This window comes from Cetorhinus maximus, chromosome 29, assembly GCF_964194155.1.
Source record: "Cetorhinus maximus chromosome 29, sCetMax3.hap1.1, whole genome shotgun sequence".
In the NCBI taxonomy this organism is placed as follows: Eukaryota; Metazoa; Chordata; class Chondrichthyes; order Lamniformes; family Cetorhinidae; genus Cetorhinus; species Cetorhinus maximus.
The window spans coordinates 5,593,394-5,609,096 of NC_135907.1; the positions used below are offsets into that span (position 1 = coordinate 5,593,394).

Here is a 15,703-nt window from a genome sequence, read left to right on the forward strand (position 1 = left end):
TGGTCACGGTGGTGGTCCCACGGGCCATCGATCTGGTCGGGCGGAAACGACTCTCGTTCCTCCGGCCTGGGTATTCTGCTGCGGGGAGGCAACTTCACCGTCTCCGAGGTCAAGGAGGTGGTGGGCGGGCGACTCCTCGTAGCAGACGTAATGTACAAGAACGCTCCACTCCGGTTAATTAACGTGTATGGCCCGTCACAAGGAGCTGAGCGGCTGGAGGTTTTTCAGCAGCTCCCACTGCTGCTGGCGACCTCCAGGCCGGTCATTCTGGGCGGGGACTTCAACTGCATCATCGATGCGGCTGGACGATCCGGCAGGGCCGGAAGCAGATTGGACGCTACGTCCAGATCCCTGATGGAAACAGTTAAGGATGCCAAGCTGCACGACGTCTTCAGCAACCCTGCAGACGGAGCGCAGCGTAGATACACCTGGTCGCGGCCAGACGGGTCCATTCGTTCCAGGATAGACTTCCTCTTTGTGTCCCGTGCATTCACAGTCAGATCCACCGAGGTCAAGCCGGTGTTCTTCTCTGACCACTGCATCCTACTGGCGGACTGCCACTTGGAGAAGGACCTGAGGGTGGGCAGGGGGGCATGGAAGCTATTCGTGCAACTGCTGACCCCAGAGAACATTGAGGAGCTCAAGAGGGCTTATGAAGGTTGGAGAACCATGAAACCCCTCTTTGAGTCCCTGACACACTGGTGGGAAGCGATCAAGGGAAACACCAAGAGGTTTTTCATCCTCAAAAGCATCCAGAAAGCTAGAAAGGAAGAGAGGGAAATGTCCCGACTCCAGAAAAAGATGCAGAATCTGCTCCGGCTGCAGTCGGTGGGGGTCGATGTCAAGGAAGAACTCCAAGAGGTGAAGAGCCAGCAAGCCTCGCACTTTGCCTCCAAGAACATCTTCCGTTCCAGAGTCCGCTCCGTGGAGCAGGATGAGACGTGCTCACGTTTCTTCTTCCAAAAGGAACAGAGAGAGAGCTCTGTGTTCAGCAGCCTGAATGAAGAAGACAGATCAGTAAAGTCAGCGCAGTCCGACATTTTGAGGATCAGCAAATCCTTTTATGCCGGATTTTATGACGTGAAGCCGACGGACAGCACGGCCTCCCAGTCCTCCTTGTCCTCTATCACGGAGGTCTTAGGCGACAGTACACGGGAGAGGCTGGACAAACCGCGAACTCCTGACGAACTGACTTAGGCCCTTGAGTCCTTCGAGAAGAGTAAATCTCCCCAGAAGCGACGGCTTGCCGGCGGAGTTGTATTGGGCTCTGTGGGACTGGATGGGCCCAGACCTGCTAGGGGTGTACGAGAGTATGCTCCTGGCCGGCAGTATGTCAGAATCCATGAGGAAAGGCATCATCACCCTCATGTACAAGCACAAGGAAGAAAGGGAGGAAATTAGAAATTGGCGACCCATTTCACTGTTGAATGTGGACTATAAGATTCTGTCCAAGGTCATCGCCAATCGGGTCAAATCCGCTCTGGAATTGGTGATACACCCTGACCAGACCTGCACTGTGCCGGGCAGGAAGATCTCTGACAGCCTGGCGCTGCTCAGGGATACGATTGCCTATGTGCAGGACAGGGGTGTGGACACCTGCCTCATCAGCCTGGATTAGGAGAAAGCCTTTGACAGAATATCGCACACCTACATGGTGGATGTGCTCTCAAAATGGGGTTTGGGGAGGGAATTCGCAATTGGATCCAGTTGGATCCTACTCTACACTAACATCAGTAGCGCAGTCTCAATCAATGGGTGGGAATCAGATAGCTTTCCAATTAAATCTGGAGTCAGGCAGGGCTGTCCTCTCTCGCCTGTTCTTTGCTGAGTCCATCAGGAAGGATCCGGGCATTAGAGGAGTTACGATCCCAGGCAGTGGAGGCACTCAGATCAAAGCCTCCCTGTACATGGACGATGTCGCCGTCTTCTGTTCTGATCCGCTGTCGGTGTGCAGACTGATCCACATCTGCGACCAGTTCGAACTGGACTCGGGAGCCAAGGTAAATCGTGGGAAGAGCGAGGCCGTGTTCTTTGGGAACTGGGCTGACCGATCCTTTGTCCCCTTCACCGTCAGTGCTGACGGCCTGAAGGTGCTGGGGATATGGTTCAGAGGGACCGGGGTATGCGTTAGAAACTGGAAGGATCCAGTGTCTATGGTGAAAAGGAAACTGGGAATCTGGGAGCGACGCTTCCTCTCCGTTGCGGGTAAGAACCTGGTCATCAGGTGTGAGGCACTCTCGCTGTTGCTGTACATGGCGCAGGTCTGGCCCATTCCAGACTGCTGCGCGACGGCGATCACCCGAGCCATCTTCCGCTTTATCTGGAGGTCGAAAATGGATCGTGTCCGCAGGGACGCGCTGTATAAGCCTCTAGATAAAGGGGGAATAAACGTGCCCAACATCGCCCTCACACTGATGGCCACCTTTGTGTGCGGCTGTATCAAGCTGTGCGTAGACCCTCGGTACGCAAACACCAGGTGTCACTACGTGCTGAGGTTCTACCTGTCCCCGGTTTAGCGAAGGATGGGTGTGGCCACGCTGCCGCGGAACGCTCCAAGTAGTTGGACCGTGCCGTACCACCTGTCCCTGGTGGAAAACTTTATGCAGAAAAACACCTTTGACCCCAAGTCCATCAGGCAGTGGTCGGCACGTAACGTCCTATAGGCCCTGCGGGGAAAGGAGATGGTGGATCCTGTGCGATGTTTCCCCGAGCAGACTGTCAAAGTCGTTTGGCAGAATGCCTCGTCTCCAGAACTTTCCAACAAGCACCAAGACGTAGCTTGGCTGGTGGTGAGAAATGCCCTCCCCGTCAGATCCTTCCTGAAGTCTCACCCTCTCTGCATGTTGACCTCGAGGTGGCTGTCGTGGGGACGAGACCGTTGTTCACCTCTTTGTGGAATGTGCGTTTGCAAAGAAGGTCTGCAGAGAGTTGCCGTGGTTTTTGTCGCGGTTCATCCCAAGCAGTTCTGTGACACAGGTCTCTGTGCTCTACGTGTTGATCCCAGGGACAGGGACGCACATCGAGACAAGCAGGTGGAGGATCATCTACTCGGTGAAAGACGCTCTTTGGTCTGCCCGAAACTTGTTGGTCTTCCAGTGCAATGAGTTGTCCCCAGCAGAGTGTTGCAGACTGGCTGGCACATTCCAAGGCCGAGGACTACGTGCTGAGGGACGCACTAAAGCTTGGGGCAGCCGCCACAAATGCGCAGTGGGGAACGGTCGCTGTCTAAGACCTTTCAGCCATAGTGCACCGAGGGACTGGGAAAGGTATGGACCCCTCGGCCTGAAAGACTCACATTGAATGTATGCAGTGAATATTACATTTATCACAATTGTATTGAAGCACCTCAGAGTGCAACATGATCTATGTAGATAACTTGAATACTATTGCACTGTCTGACTGCCTGTAATGAGCATGTTGAAATGTCTGTAATGTTCATTGATCGTATTGAAGCGTCGCAGGGTGCGACATGATCTATTTGAAAAACTGGAATATGATTGCACTTTTTGCGATGGCCATTTTGAAATGTTTTGTAATGTTCTTTCAGATATTTTATGGATAAGGTATATTTTTCCACAAAAAAACGACAACAGTTACAAAGAAAACCAACAGCAGCAACAACAGCTCTTCTCCACAGTCTGAATTAGAATTTCAGAGTCAGAAAACAGAGCAAAAAAACACGCAGCGTCCTGAAATGACAAACCTGAAATGAAAGTGTACTTAGTGTATCAAGCCTTTAAACTGCATTGCTGAAAACTCCTTCCTGCCTGCTAGTGCAACAAGATGCTGCAAAGTATATTACACAGCGAATCAGGCCTTCAGTCGTCTTGACTTGTGCAGCTCCAGTGACTTCAGGCCTCCAAAAGCAGGCCAGTATTTGAAAGGGCTCCTCTTGACAAGTGTAAGACCCTGATCAAACTAAATATTTTAATTTTCTTAACCAGTGAGATTGAACGAACCGTGATGCATGTCCAAGACAAAATAGAATATAAAGCAATGTAAAGTAAATTAATAACAAATTGAGAAAGTAAATATGGAACACAAAATATTTTAAAACTAGGGCACAGGTTAAAAACATGATCCTAATTTCTGTTGAACTGAATGAGGCGAGTCATTACAGTGCGTGACCGATTTGTTTAAGTGTGCGGGCCCATTAAACTTTTTGCACAGCCGCGCAAATTTAAAGGGGCTTATGTGGCGGTGTGTCTGTGAGGAAACCTCTCCTCATATCTTGTATCCCACTGTGAAACCGTCTTCAGCTCCCAAATTGCACTCAGACAATGTGCTACATTTGCATATTGTGCAGGAGTCGGGGGAGGGGTCATGGGGCTGCCCCTTGTCTCTGTACTTGAAATGGCAGCCAGGCAGCAACTGTAGTGCTTCCTCAAATCCAACCTGAAGAAAAGGCAAGACATGTTGGGTGCTGAGAGGGAGAAGCATTGCCACTTTAGGTTCTACTTGGATTTTACTGAGGTAAAAGGTGATTGAAAAAGTCAAGCCTTTCTCCCCTAGCAGTTACCACTGAGGACAGAAATAATACCGAGCGCTGATCTATCACCGAGCACTGAGGCCGGCCAAGGGGAGGCATCTGAAAGCTGCAGAGAGAGCAAGAAGCCAGGATGGACGACTGAGAATACTGGCTGAGATAGACAGCAAAAACTGTGACACAAGCTCAGGTAAGCGTGGTGTTTTGCAGTTCAAGTTCATCACTTTGTGACAGTATAGGTATTTTTCACTTTCCTAGGATAAGGCTGTTCCCTTTCTAGAAGTTAGAAACAGCCGTGCAGATGTATTTTCTGCGCTCCTTTGCTTGCCTGCTGAATAGGACTGATGGGAGGGGAAAAGGTGATTAAAAGAGAGCCGACATCATTGCAGGCTGGCAGATGGTGTGCTGTGCTGTGCACGCAGGTGGTTTTGTTGTTTGGCTTGTGTGTGACTTCTGGTTGAAGCTGAAAGATTTCTAAAATTTTGAAGGAAATAATCTTCGAGAAGGGGAGAAACATTTTCAACATTTTAACAGGATCTAAGGCTGTTCGCTGTGTCGTACCTGTACTTATCCTTGCTGCCACCTGCCTTCTCACTGCTGATCATCATCTTGTGTTATTATAATGATATAATGCATTGGACTTATTTACTGTGACTTCATAACATGACACATTTCCCTTCTGGTGATGTCATGCTGACATCCCGTAAAGGAAATAGACCAACAGTCAGCCCAAAAGAAGGCCCAATGCCAAGCAAAGGAAGCCCATAAACGAGGATGCTAGACAGCTCGTACAAAAGAAAGCAGGGCATCAGGAAACAACTCAACAGCAGCTGACGTAGTACTCTCCAGGTTCAGTGCAGGAGAAGCACTGGAATCAGTAAAAAGTAATGCCCCTACATGTCTGAACATACAACTTAGGAGCAGGAGTAGGCCACTGGGCCCCAAGAGCCTGCTCCACTACTCAGAAGATCATGGCTGATCCGATTGTAACCTCAACCCCACATTCCTGCCTACCAGCGATAACCTTCCAACCCCGCCTTGTTAATCTATCCAGCTCTGTCTTGAAAATATTCAAAGACTCTGTTTCCACCACCTTTCGAGGAAGAGAGTTCCAAGGACTCTCTACACTCTGGGAGAAACGCTGCTGACTTTGCCTTCCCTGTAGATGTGGAAGGACTTTAGCTGCATACCTGGTCAGCTGGCAAGCTCCACAGACCGATCGGCGCAGGCTTGGAGGGCCGAAGGGCCTGTTCCTGTGCTGTACTTTTTTTTCTTCTTTGTTCTTTGACTGCTCAAGCTGAAAGCAAAGACAAAAATACAGCAGGCCTCGATCGAAGAACTCCTCTGCGCTGTGAGCTAGTTGCTCACACGGAAACTCAGCTACAAAGACTCATGGATTGTCTCTCATGCCTGTCACGTGTTCTCCCTTGTGACTGAGTGTTTCTCGAAATTTTCCATTACCTGCCAGTTACACGACACATCTAGCGCAACCGTAGACAGCGACCTTTCTCCATTACGCCTTTGCCCCAAACTTTAGTGCGTCCCTCAGCACGTAGTCCTGGACCTTGGAATGTGCCAACTCTTTGCAATGGAAGACCAACAAGTTTCGGACAGCCAAAGAGTGTCTTTCACCGAGTGGATCCTCCGGCGGTAGTTGATGTTTGTCTCGGCGTGTGTCCCTGGGAACAGCCCCTGGAGCACAGAGTCCATACCTGTGTCACGGAACTGCTCGGGATGCACCTCGACAAGAACCACGGCCACTCTCTTCAGAGTTCTGGTGATGAGGCATTCTGCCAAATGACCCTGACGGTCTGTTCGGCGAACCGTCCGCCGGAATCCACCATCTCCTTTTCCCGCAGGGCCTCTAGGGTGATACGTGCTAACCACTGCCTGATGGACTTGCGGACAAAGGTGTTTCTCTGCATAAGTTTTTCCACACGGGGCAGGTGATACGGCACTTGGAGCGTTCCGCGGCAGGGTGGCCAGACCCATCCTTCGCAACACCAGGGACAGGTAGAACCTCAGCACGTAGTGACGCTTGGTGTTTGGGTCTACACACAGCTTGATACTGCCATACACAAAGGTGGCCATCAGGATGAGGGTGATGTTGGGCATGTTTTTTCCCCCTTCATCCAGAGTTTTTTTACATCATGTCCCTGCAAACAGGATCAACTTTTGACCTCCAGATAAAGCGGAAGATGGCTGGCGTGATCGCCACAGCGCAGGAGTGAGGAATGGGCCAGACCTGCGCCACGTACAGCAACACCTGTCCCTGGTGGAAAAATTTATGCAGAAAAACACCTTTGACCACAAGTCCATCAGGCAGTGGTCAGCACGTAACGTCCTAGAGGCCCTGAGGGAAAAGGAGAGGGTGGACCCTGTGGGATGGTTCCCCGAGCAGACTGTCAAAGTCATTTGGCAGAATGCCTCATCGCCAGAACTTTCCAACAAGCACCAAGACGTAGCTTGGCTGGTGGTGAGAAAGGCCCTCCCCGTCAGATCCTTCCTACACGCCAGGAGTCTCACCCCCTCTGCACGTTGCCCTCGAGGTGGCTGTGGTGGGGAAGAGACCGTTGTTCACCTCCTTGTGGATTGTGCCTTTGCAAAGAAAGTCTGGAGAGAGATGCAGTGGTTGCTGTCGAGGTTCATCCCGAGCAGTTCTGTGACACAGGACTCTGTGCTCTACGGGCTGTTCCCAGGGACACACACCGAGACAAACATCGACTGCAGCTGGAGGATCATCAACTCGGTGAAAGAGGCGCTTTGGTCTGCCCGAAACTTGTTGGTCTTCCAGCACAAAGAGTTGTCCCCGACCGATTGTTGCGGACTGGCACAATCCAAAGTCCAGGACTACGTGCTGAGGGACGCACTAAAGCTTGGGGCAGCTGCCGCAAAGGCGCAATGGGGAAGGGTCGCTGTCTAAGACCTTTCTACCACAGCGCACCGAGAGACTGGGAACTGTTTAGAGCCCCTCGGGCTGTACAGATCAAAATGAAAGGCTGTAAATGATTGTAATATTGTTTGTACTGATGCACCTGGTGATACATTTTGTAAAAGTTTAACCTGGATTGTACCCTTGTAATGTTGTTTTTGAAATGGTTTGGAATGTGATTGAAGATATTTTATGAATAAAGTATATTTTTGCAAAAAAAAAAAAAAAAAATCTGTTCTTATTGTTTGTACTGATGCACCTGGTGATACATTTTGTAAAAGTTTAACCTGGATTGTACCCTTGTAATGTTGTTTTTGAAATGGTTTGGAATGTGATTGAAGATATTTTATGAATAAAGTATATTTTTACAAAAAAAAAAAAAAAAATCTGTTCTTATCAGTTTAATATCTGATACGTCCCTTATCTGGGGACCATATATTAAATTGATTTTTGGAGCAGGGAGATGGAATAGGGGCTTGCTCCGTCCACTCCACGCATCGACCCGGTATTGCAGTATCTCTGGGAATGGTGCACCACCCCTTTCCAGGGGATTTTCAATGCTAAAAATAGTTTTCTTACAAACATCTGCTTTCTTTACTTTTCAACATGCACATCTTTCAAAACACAACTTTCTTTCTTTCTCACTCACCCGCACCATCTACACACAAAAAACACGCACGCTCACCCAACGCTCACAGACACCACTCTCATCTCACAAACACTCTACCTCACTCATACAAAAACATCTTTCACTTGCAAATACACCTCTCAAACACTCTCTCAGCTGCACCTTTCGCCTCACAACACTTTCAACCAGCTCTCTGCTGCCGCTCCCGCCCGCTGCTGCTGCTGCTGCTGATACAGCAACAGTCAAAACTCACACCTCAAAGCTCACACACTTTACACAGCTACTCGGAAACGTCTACATCCACGTTCACACAATCCTTACACTGCACAAGGAGCCCATTCCGCCCGTCGTGACTGCACCAGCTCTCCCAATGAACATTTCACTTCGTGCCATTCTCCTGCCTTCTCCACGTAACCCAGCACATGCTTTCTTTTCAAATAATCATCTCATTCCCTCTTCAATTGAACCTGCCTCCGCCACGCTATCAGGCGGTGCATTCCAGACCCTGACCACTCGCTGCTCCTATCACTTTTGCTTCTTCTGCTAGTTACTTTAAACCTGTGCCCGCTCCTTCTCGATCCTTTCATCGGTGCAAGCAGTTTCTCCCTATCTACTCTCTCCAGATACCTCATGATTTTCAATACCTCTATCAAGTCTCCTCTCAGACTTCTTTTCCCCAAGGAATACAGTCCCAACTTCTCCAATCTTACTTCATAACTCAACTTCCTCGCCCCTGGAACCAAACTCGTAAACCTCTTCTGCACTCTCTCCAATGCCTTCACTACCCTCCTAAAATGCAAGTCAAAATGCAATCCATCAGAGTCAGCATGGCTTTATGAAGACTAAATCGTGTTTGACTAAATTGCTAGAGTTCTTTGAAGATGTGACAAGCAAAGTGGATAATGGCGATCCTGTAGATGTAGTATGTCTGGACTTCCAGAAGGCATTTGATAAGGTGCCGCACAAAAGATTAATACACAAGATAAGATCACACGCAGCTAAGGGTAATATATTTGCTTGGATAGAGCTTTGGCTAACCAACAGAAAGCAGAGAGTCAGGATAAATGGGTCTTTTGTGGATGGCAAGCTGTAACTAGTGGGGTGCCACAGGGTTCGGTCCTTGGGCCCCAACTATTTACTTGGATTCAGGAGTAGAAGGTACCATAGCTAAATTTGCAGATGACACCAAAATAGGTGGGAAAGTAAGTTGCAGTGAAGAAATGAGAAATTTACAAATGGATATGGACAGGTTAGGTGAATGGGCCAAAATTTGGCAGATGGAGTTTAACGTGGATAAGTGAGGTTATCCAGTTCAGCTCCTACAGGCAATGGTCACGGTGGTGGTCCCACGGGCCATCGATCTGGTCGGGCGGAAACGACTCTCGTTCCTCCGGCCTGGGTATTCTGCTGCGGGGAGGCAACTTCACCGTCTCCGAGGTCAAGGAGGTGGTGGGCGGGCGACTCCTCGTAGCAGACGTAATGTACAAGAACGCTCCACTCCGGTTAATTAACGTGTATGGCCCGTCACAAGGAGCTGAGCGGCTGGAGGTTTTTCAGCAGCTCCCACTGCTGCTGGCGACCTCCAGGCCGGTCATTCTGGGCGGGGACTTCAACTGCATCATCGATGCGGCTGGACGATCCGGCAGGGCCGGAAGCAGATTGGACGCTACGTCCAGATCCCTGATGGAAACAGTTAAGGATGCCAAGCTGCACGACGTCTTCAGCAACCCTGCAGACGGAGCGCAGCGTAGATACACCTGGTCGCGGCCAGACGGGTCCATTCGTTCCAGGATAGACTTCCTCTTTGTGTCCCGTGCATTCACAGTCAGATCCACCGAGGTCAAGCCGGTGTTCTTATCTGACCACTGCCTCCTACTGGCGGACTGCCACTTGGAGAAGGACCTGAGGGTGGGCAGGGGGGCATGGAAGCTATTCGTGCAACTGCTGACCCCAGAGAACATTGAGGAGCTCAAGAGGGCTTATGAAGGTTGGAGAACCATGAAACCCCTCTTTGAGTCCCTGACACACTGGTGGGAAGCGATCAAGGGAAACACCAAGAGGTTTTTCATCCTCAAAAGCATCCAGAAAGCTAGAAAGGAAGAGAGGGAAATGTCCCGACTCCAGAAAAACATGCAGAATCTGCTCCGGCTGCAGTCGGTGGGGGTCGATGTCAAGGAAGAACTCCAAGAGGTGAAGAGCCAGCAAGCCTCGCACTTTGCCTCCAAGAACATCTTCCGTTCCAGAGTCCGCTCCGTGGAGCAGGATGAGACGTGCTCACGTTTCTTCTTCCAAAAGGAAGAGAGAGAGAGCTCTGTGTTCAGCAGCCTGAATGAAGAAGACAGATCAGTAAAGTCAGCGCAGTCCGACATTTTGAGGATCAGCAAATCCTTTTATGCCGGATTTTATGACGTGAAGCCGACGGACAGCACGGCCTCCCAGTCCTCCTTGTCCTCTATCACGGAGGTCTTAGGCGACAGTACACGGGAGAGGCTGGACAAACCGCGAACTCCTGACGAACTGACTTAGGCCCTTGAGTCCTTCGAGAAGAGTAAATCTCCCCAGAAGCGACGGCTTGCCGGCGGAGTTGTATTGGGCTCTGTGGGACTGGATGGGCCCAGACCTGCTAGGGGTGTACGAGAGTATGCTCCTGGCCGGCAGTATGTCAGAATCCATGAGGAAAGGCATCATCACCCTCATGTACAAGCACAAGGAAGAAAGGGAGGAAATTAGAAATTGGCGACCCATTTCACTGTTGAATGTGGACTATAAGATTCTGTCCAAGGTCATCGTCAATCGGGTCAAATCCGCTCTGGAATTGGTGATACACCCTGACCAGACCTGCACTGTGCCGGGCAGGAAGATCTCTGACAGCCTGGCGCTGCTCAGGGATACGATTGCCTATGTGCAGGACAGGGGTGTGGACACCTGCCTCATCAGCCTGGATTAGGAGAAAGCCTTTGACAGAATATCGCACACCTACATGGTGGATGTGCTCTCAAAATGGGGTTTGGGGAGGGAATTCGCAATTGGATCCAGTTGGATCCTACTCTACACTAACATCAGTAGCGCAGTCTCAATCAACGGGTGGGAATCAGATAGCTTTCCAATTAAATCTGGAGTCAGGCAGGGCTGTCCTCTCTCGCCTGTTCTTTGCTGAGTCCATCAGGAAGGATCCGGGCATTAGAGGAGTTACGATCCCAGGCAGTGGAGGCACTCAGATCAAAGCCTCCCTGTACATGGACGACGTCGCCGTCTTCTGCTCGGATCCGCTGTCGGTGCGCAGACTGATGCACATCTGCGACCATTTCGAACTGGCCTCGGGAGCCAAGGTAAATCGTGGGAAGAGCGAGGCCATGTTGTTTGGGAACTGGGCTGACCGATCCTTTGTCCCCTTCACTGTCAGGGCTGACGGCCTGAAGGTGCTGGGGATATGGTTCGGAGGGACCGGGGCATGCGTTGGAAACTGGAAGGAGCGAGTGGCTATGGTGAAAAGGAAACTGGGCATGTGGGAGCGACGCTCCCTCTCCATTGCGGGTAAGAACCTGGTCATCAGGTGTGAGGTACTCTCGCTGTTGCTGTACGTGGCGCAGGTCTGGCCCATTCCACACTCCTGCGCGATGGCGATCACTCGAGCCATCTTCCGCTTTATCTGGAGGTCGAAAATGGATCGTGTCTGCAGGGACGCGATGTACAAGCCTCTAGATAAAGGGGGAAAAAACGTGCCCAACATCGCCCTCATACTGATGGCCACCTTTGTGTGTGGCTGCATCAAGCGGTGCGTAGACCCTCAGTACGCAAACACCAAGTGTCACTACGTGCTGAGGTTCTACCTGTCCCCGGTGTTGCGAAGGATGGGTCTGGCCACGCTGCCGCGGAACGCTCCAAGTAGTTGGACCGTGCCGTACCACCTGTCCCTGGTGGAAAAATTTATGCAGAAAAACACCTTTGACCACAAGTCCATCAGGCAGTGGTCAGCACGTAACGTCCTAGAGGCCCTGAGGGATAAGGAGAGGGTGGACCCTGTGGGATGGTTCCCCGAGCAGACTGTCAAAGTCATTTGGCAGAATGCCTCATCGCCAGAACTTTCCAACAAGCACCAAGACGTAGCTTGGCTGGTGGTGAGAAAGGCCCTCCCCGTCAGATCCTTCCTACACGCCAGGAGTCTCACCCCCTCTGCACGATGCCCTCGAGGTGGCTGTGGTGGGGAAGAGACCGTTGTTCACCTCCTTGTGGATTGTGCCTTTGCAAAGAAAGTCTGGAGAGAGATGCAGTGGTTGCTGTCGAGGTTCATCCCGAGCAGTTCTGTGACACAGGACTCTGTGCTCTACGGGCTGTTCCCAGGGACACACACCGAGACAAACATCGACTGCAGCTGGAGGATCATCAACTCGGTGAAAGAGGCGCTTTGGTCTGCCCGAAACTTGTTGGTCTTCCAGCACAAAGAGTTGTCCCCGACCGATTGTTGCGGACTGGCACAATCCAAAGTCCAGGACTACGTGCTGAGGGACGCACTAAAGCTTGGGGCAGCTGCCGCAAAGGCGCAATGGGGAAGGGTCGCTGTCTAAGACCTTTCTACCACAGCGCACCGAGAGACTGGGAACTGTTTAGAGCCCCTCGGGCTGTACAGATCAAAATGAAAGGCTGTAAATGATTGTAATATTGTTTGTACTGATGCACCTGGTGATACATTTTGTAAAAGTTTAACCTGGATTGTACCCTTGTAATGTTGTTTTTGAAATGGTTTTGAATGTGATTGAAGATTTTTTATGAATAAAGTATATTTTTACAATAAAAAAAAAAATCTGTTCTTATCAGTTTAATATCTGATACGTCCCTTATCTGGGGACCATATATTAAATTGATTTTTGGAGCAGGGAGATGGAATAGGGGCTTGCTCCGCCCACTCCACGCATCGACCCGGTATTGCAGTATCTCTGGGAATGGTGCACCACCCCTTTCCAGGGGATTTTCAATGCTAAAAATAGATTTCTTACAAACATCTGCTTTCTTTACTTTTCAACATGCACATCTTTCAAAACACAACTTTCTTTCTTTCTCATCGCTTCTCGGCCTTTTGGCTAACATCAAGTGTTGCAGGGGCGACACCATGGTCCTGCCAAGGCAAGGTCGGGATGGAAGGCCGATAACCAATCGCAATCCAAATCCATACCGTGGGTTACCTATCACCGTCCGAGTCACGGTGAACCACAGCGACGAAGGAGGATCACCTATGGATCGGGGCTTCTTCACCAGGAGGATCCTGTTGAAGGCGTGCGGCTTCCAAGCTACGGAGATCTTCACCCTGCACGACTCCCGCAAAGGCGGTTATTTTGACGTCACGTTCAAGCGAGTGGCAGACTGCGTCCGGCTCCTGAGGGTGTTCGAGGAGAAGAGAGACCTGCCGGAGATGAAGATCCTGACGGCGGAGCCGCACTTTTCTCTGCCGTTGCAACGGGAACGTGAGGTGATGGTGCATGTGTACAACCCCTTCGTCCCTGTCGCCGACGTGGTCACCTTCCTCACCAGGTACTTCGATAAGGTGGGGAGCGGCACCGAGATTCGAGACGACTTGGGGATCTGGACAGGCAAACGCCTGTTTAAGGTCACGCTAAAGACCGATGGTAAGGGAGCCATTTTCCACCCTCCTTCCAGTTTCGCAATCGGGGGAAACCGTGGCTACCTGGTCTACGCTGGGCAACCCAAGCATTGTCGCTCATGCGGCAAGGCTGGCCATGTGGCGGCCAACTGCAGCGCCTCCCTCTGCAAGATCTGCAAACAGGAAGGGCACCAGACAAAAGACTGCAAACAGGCCAAGTGCTGCAACCTGTGTGGCGAGGCAAGTCACCTCTACAGGACCTGCCCCAAACGCTGCCGTACTTACGCACAGGCAGCCAAAGCCGACCAGGGGGAAGCAGAAGAAAGGTTCCGTGTCACTCCAACCACCAAGGCCCCCAGGGAGCTCAACGGGACAAAGGAGGACACAGAGAGAGACAAGGTGGAGAAAGAGATTGAGGCAACAGAGAGCCAATCAACAGCACTACCCCCTGAACCTTCCAGCCCTCAGGACAGCGAATCAATGGAGGAGGAGGCAGCAGTGGAAAAGCAGCAGGGGGAGTGGCGGACGGTGAAGAAGAAGAAAAGTAAGAGGGAGCGAAGAAGAAGCAAAGGCGTTTCCCAGAGAAGCGGCAAGAGGCGTCTCCCATCCGACACGGATGACAAGGGCAGCAGCTCTTCGGATGATGAAGTGCCAGAGCGGCACCGACAGAAGAGGCGGCAAAGCTCCAGGGCGTTGGAGGACGAGACACCCGAGCTCCAGAAAATTGGAGACAACAAGGAGACCAGCGCACCCCAACTTTGCCTGCAACCTGAGGAGGCCAGTGCACCACAGCCCCTGGAATCTGGGAGCAGTGAGGCAATCATCGCACCCCAGCTCCAGGAAGCCGGGAACAGCAACCCCCCAGAGGGGGTGAGTTTTGGAGAAGCTTCTCCAGCAAAGGTCATCTCAAAATCCGCTCACTACGTGAACCTCCAGATGCCACCGGAGCAGAACACGGCCAAGGAGATCTACCTCAGCCCATCCAAAGTGAAGGAATTTGAGCTCACTACGGGTATGAAGGAGCAGACTAAAGGTGTGGGACTCTCAGAGACAGTGGGTTTGGTAGGAGAATAAATGCTTTAATATGGGTTTAAAGATTGTATCCATAAATGTGCGTAGCATTAAATCTACTACGCGATGTGTTGCGACCTTGGACTACCTAGCCAAGGTCAAAGCTGACCTGTTGTTTCTGCAGGAGTGTGCGATACCGCACCTCAGCTCCTACAGGCAATGGTCACGATGGTGGTCCCACGGGCCATCGATCTGGTCGGGCGGAAACGACTCTCGTTCCTCCGGCCTGGGTATTCTGCTGCGGGGAGGCAACTTCACCGTCTCCGAGGTCAAGGAGGTGGTGGGCGGGCGACTCCTGGTAGCAGACGTAATGTACAAGAACGCTCCACTCCGGTTAATTAACGTGTACGGCCCGGCACAAGGGGCTGAGCGGCTGGAGGTTTTTCAGCAGCTCCCACTGCTGCTGGCGACCTCCAGGCCGGTCATTCTGGGCGGGGACTTCAACTGCATCATCGATGCGGCTGGACGATCCGGCAGGGCCGGAAGCAGATTGGACGCTACGTCCAGATCCCTGATGGAAACAGTTAAGGATGCCAAGCTGCACGACGTCTTCAGCAACCCTGCAGACGGAGCGCAGCGTAGATACACCTGGTCACGGCCAGACGGGTCCATTCGTTCCAGGATAGACTTCCTGTTTGTGTCCCGTGCATTCACAGTCAGATCCACCGAGGTCAAGCCGGTGTTCTTCTCTGACCACTGCCTCCTACTGGCGGACTGCCACTTGGAGGAAGACCTGAGGGTGGGCAGGGGGGCATGGAAGCTAAATGTGCAACTGCTGACCCCAGAGAACATTGAGGAGCTCAAGAGGGATTACAAAGGTTGGAGAACCGTGAAACCCCTCTTTGAGTCCCTGACACACTGGTGGGAAGTGATCAAGGGAAGCATCAAGAGGTTTTTCATCCGCAAAGGCACCCAGAAAGCTAGAAAGGAACAGAGGGAAATGTCCCGACTCCAGGAAAAGATGCAGAATCTGCTCCGGCTGCAGTCGAT

General features: G+C 51.3%; 1 protein-coding gene and 2 pseudogenes across 1 annotated transcript in view; all 3 read left to right on the forward strand.

Moving 5' to 3' along the window:
• Nucleotides 1-15,703, forward strand: part of LOC144669595 (uncharacterized) — a 57,140-nt gene that overhangs the window by 27,730 nt on the left and 13,707 nt on the right. The window lies entirely within an intron of this gene.
• Nucleotides 7,778-7,957, forward strand: LOC144669708 (U2 spliceosomal RNA; annotated as a pseudogene).
• Nucleotides 12,824-13,000, forward strand: LOC144669632 (U2 spliceosomal RNA; annotated as a pseudogene).